Consider the following 4,333-nt stretch of genomic DNA (forward strand, 5'->3'; position numbering starts at 1 on the left):
TTGCTATGTGTTCAGCACTTTTAACACCGAAGCAGTATTTTGTAACAAGGGATACAAATCCCCAAAGTAGAACTTGTAAAATGAAAGCAGAAGAAAAGGAGGACTACAAGATTACTGTTTGGGCCATTTAAGTAAACCATATCACAGGAAGCTGTGGTATTACAGACTTGAGGGTAAATGGGGACATTATTCTATCTTGGAATGTAAATACATTTTGCCAACAAACTACAAAATACTAGATATGCTCCTGCTCTTTTTGATGACAAAATCTGCCACACAACTCTGTACTATGCTTAATGTATGTCTCTTCTTACTTCATAAATATGAAAATAGGCAACAAAAATAATAATGTAAAGGCAGGCTTATTTCTGGAAAAAGTGTTATATGCAGACATTTGTTTCCTCCCAGCTAAGACAGTACTTGTTTAATTGGAAGGAAAAACATCATAACGTGGCAAACTGGCTTCTGCTACTGAAGTCTGTGCCAGAACTGTCAGGGTGGTGCTGCTTGTGGGGTGGTGTTTCCACTTTCTTATGGTGTCAACCAGCATGACTCGAACATAAATAAAGACCAAAGAACAAGGTCTGCTCCCTTAGCCGTGGTTTACCCAAACAAGTGAAGTCTTGAAAAAGGTGAAGACAGCAGGATGGCAGGGTGTGAAACCCTTGGTCTGTCAAGGGAACACTTATACTTGGAATTAGGCCAGGGATGTTCAGCTGTGAATATGAGTTCCTTCCCTATTCTGTGTTACCCACTTTTAAAAAGGTGGATAAATCTAAGTGTTTCCTGAATTGTAAAGTTCTAGTTCAAACAGATGAACAAACAAAAAAGCTGATGTGTTCCAAGTTGGCATTAATCTCTATTTGTCTGAGTTAGTCCATGCCTTGTGGGAGCTGTAGTTCAGGGCTGGTAATCCCTGCAGTGCAGCCTGTCCCCGGGTCAAACTGTGGTGCATCAGCCTCATATTCTGTTTTGTGCTGGCTTCCCTTGATCAAAAGTTCTTCTGAAAGCTACTGGTTCTTATAGAAAGATTTCAGAATTTGTCAAAACTCCTTTCTAACAAGGAAATGTTTCCCTTAAATTTTTTGGCCAATGCTATTTTCAGGATGGCGGGACAGCACAACAGATCAGTTAGGGGAAACACTGAACCAGAAAAAGAGTGTTTAAATGACAGTGGTCACTTTTTTTACTTTTTACTTTCCCTAGTTCAAAGCTCATGTGTGAACTAATGATTAATCACAGACGCAAAAGAGACTTTGTGCTTTGACAGCACCTTTCTCAAAGGATGTCCTCGAAGCAGTCTGTACAGAATGAGTTCCCTCATAATTACTCCACATATTTTGCTGATGAGGTTGCTGAGATGCAAAAACACCACTCAAGACAATGCAGAAGTCTGTGGCAAGGATAAAACCCAGGTTTCCTGAATGTCAGATTTGTCTGAAGGTTCCTTCTCTTTGCTGGTTCTGGCAAAAAAGTAAGTTTGGAGGCCGACACAGAAGGAATAAATTCTAAGATACAGCTTTTCTATGTTTTGTACCTCAGACACTCTTCACACTGTTAGTCACAAAACAGTTACACCCCTAAACTTGCAGCACAGCTATAAAAGCTTATGGCTAACCAAAGCTAATTTTAAGCCATCCCTCATGATCTCTGTCATTTGTAGGGTGAGTTTCAGAAGGTGGTATTTTTCATTTGATAGAAGGAGCTGATATAGCTTTGTTGTCAACAACTAGCTTGGCTAGAACCAATTCATCATTGTAATTACCTGCCTCAGGATTCCTTTTTGACTTGCTTTGCCTTTCTGCCTAATGAGATGCGTTACCTCAGCAGGCTTTATAACATGCCTGCTGTTGATTTACCGTTGCTTGAGGCTAGACAATTCTTGCCTGACAGCAGTTCCTAAGCTTTGCCTGTAAAACTTGTATGGCAGCCAAACCACACATTTGCACAAAGGAAACAGGCAAACGTGCACAGAAATGGATAGTATAGAAACTGCTGCTGGTCCTGCTTAGAATGGTGTCTAGAGGACACGGTCTTCTCTAGCTACTGTTATGGAAAGGGAGAGAGCTTACATATAGGATGATGGCATAGCAAAAACCCTTCAATGTCCTTAAAACTGCCAAAATTCACAGCTTGCTAACCAGCTGTTTTTGCTGATAGAAGAAGGCAGAGTGGCTCACTTAAGCCATTGGGGCAGGTGTCACAAGTCTGAGAAAAGAGATTCATCATTTTGGAAGTCAAAGCAAAGATTCTCAAAATCAAATGCTCAAGATTTCCTGCTTTCCAAAATACTAAGGATTGTTTTTACTGATCCCTAGAGGAGAAGGATTTGGAGGACAGACTGTTTTCTCAGTCAAAGGAGACAAGTGCTAAAGTGCTTCCTCTTAATTAGGCTTTTCTGTCACAAAAGCATTAGTAGACAGTTGCAGCGGTAGCAGTAAAAAGCAGTTTTGCAAGGTTAGGATGATAAAGAATGACATTTTACTTCAGACTCCTCCCTTACTAATAAACCTACAGTTCTCTATTGTCTACCATGGTTTCAATCCCAATGGGCTCTCTTTAGTGTAGAACCGAGCAATTCCAAGGGACTAGAGGCAGGTCTGCCTCTGATCAAAGCAGGACACTGCCATGAGGTTTGCCATCTAGCAAGTCTGCCACTAACGCCTTGAATACTGAGACTTGGGGCTCTTAGGGTAAATAAACTTGAAGCCAGGATTGAAGTGATCCTATCCTAAGTAACAAGAATTGGCTAATGCTAAGCAGGTTGGTAGCTACTTTGCAGAGGGTAAAATGCTTTATAAATGCGCATGCTTCATTTATTCTACAGTTGGTAGCATAGCCATTTGTTTTTATGCAGCATAGCTGACCTTTCATAGGTTGCAAGCAATTAAATGAAACAAGTTATAAGCCAGCCAAATAAATGGTCTTAATTTTCCAAAGAAGGTGACTTGATTTCAGAAAAATGCATATTCAAACTTGCTGAAAAATTTCTAGGCAGAAACTTGGAGAAAACAGGTGCCTCTGATTTTTGCATCCCAACAAGAAGTTTGCACTTACACTGAAAGAATTAAAGATTTCAGTTATCTAGGGTTTTAACACAGTCCATGTAGCAATCAGGTTTATGCAGAATTAGTTTCAGTGGAGCTGGAGAGGTTGAGGGGAGGGAGAAGAGACTTTGCATGCAGTTGGAGACTTTTTTTTTCCCCCCCTTTCAGGCTTTCAGTGTGCAGAGTACACACACACTTGCAGTATGCTAAGTAAACTATGCTAATGGTAATTTAGGCAGGTCAGGTGCTAAAATTGAAGTACATAGCGCTTATTTCGAGCTAATATCTTGGGCTTCCCAGCAGACTTCAGTGCAGCTCTGCAGTATGGTGCATCTCCTGTGGCCCCAGCTGGCTAGCTGAGGCATCTCTGCACAGCGCTGTAATGTTTCATGCAAACATACACTAAAACAGGATCTCTTCTGTGCTGTCACATCAAGAGACTATTTGCCAGGTGTTCATTAACTACCGCGGAGGGTATCTGATCTACTGTGGATAGGTAAACTATACTGCCTCTGAAAAAGGTTTCACTATATCTAGCCTATAGGTAAAGGAGAAAAGATGTGAGATTTCTCAAGAAAGCCATGTAATTGCTCCAAGATCCTCTCTCTGCCTATGCAGCAAGCGCAATTTTCTCACTTTATCTTCCTGCACATCCTACAAAACATAACTGTGGAAAAGCTGAGCAAACCAACCACTTTATAACTTGACTTGGCATGATTTCACAGATCTTATTCTCTTGCTCAGAAGGAAAAAATTAATTTATTCTTATCAATGAGAACAAAATTATAACAAGGAAATAAAAGCATTAGAAGAAGTCTTCCAAAGGCCTGATATGAAAAAGGCTGAGCTGGGGGTGAGGCAGGGGAAAAAACATGAAACAGACTGTCTTGCCAATCTAAATTAGGAGCTGAAAGTTTAAACTAGTCAGGAACTTCCTGACAGAGACATCATCTACTCGCATAACTTGGGTATAAATACTATGCTTTAAGCTCTAAAGGTGAGGAAGATGCTAATAGCTGGAGATGTTGAGCTAGGAATGGAGAGACTGTAGGAAATTCTTTTTGGCTTGTCAGTAAGGGATCTGGAAAGCCAGAAGACTCTCCTTCCTGCCTTGGGTACCTTCTCTAACCCTTTTCCAGCCATCAAGGCACTGCTGCCACCTGCATAGGTGGCACTGCATGCCACCAGGGTACTTGGCAGGTACCCCGTGAAGGTAAAATGAGGGAGTGACAGGAGGTGGGGAAGGCCTGAGATGGACAGCAGGCACAAGGAGGGGGGGAACCCAC

The 4,333-nt window shown here is 41.4% G+C and overlaps 1 protein-coding gene across 1 annotated transcript in view; it reads right to left on the reverse strand.

Moving 5' to 3' along the window:
* The window catches only part of NEDD9 (neural precursor cell expressed, developmentally down-regulated 9), a 19,928-nt gene that overhangs the window by 14,464 nt on the left and 1,131 nt on the right, over window positions 1-4,333 (reverse strand). The gene's annotated exons all lie outside the window — the stretch shown is intronic.

This window comes from Phaethon lepturus, unplaced genomic scaffold, assembly GCF_000687285.1.
Source record: "Phaethon lepturus isolate BGI_N335 unplaced genomic scaffold, ASM68728v1 scaffold23904, whole genome shotgun sequence".
Taxonomy (NCBI): domain Eukaryota; kingdom Metazoa; phylum Chordata; class Aves; order Phaethontiformes; family Phaethontidae; genus Phaethon; species Phaethon lepturus.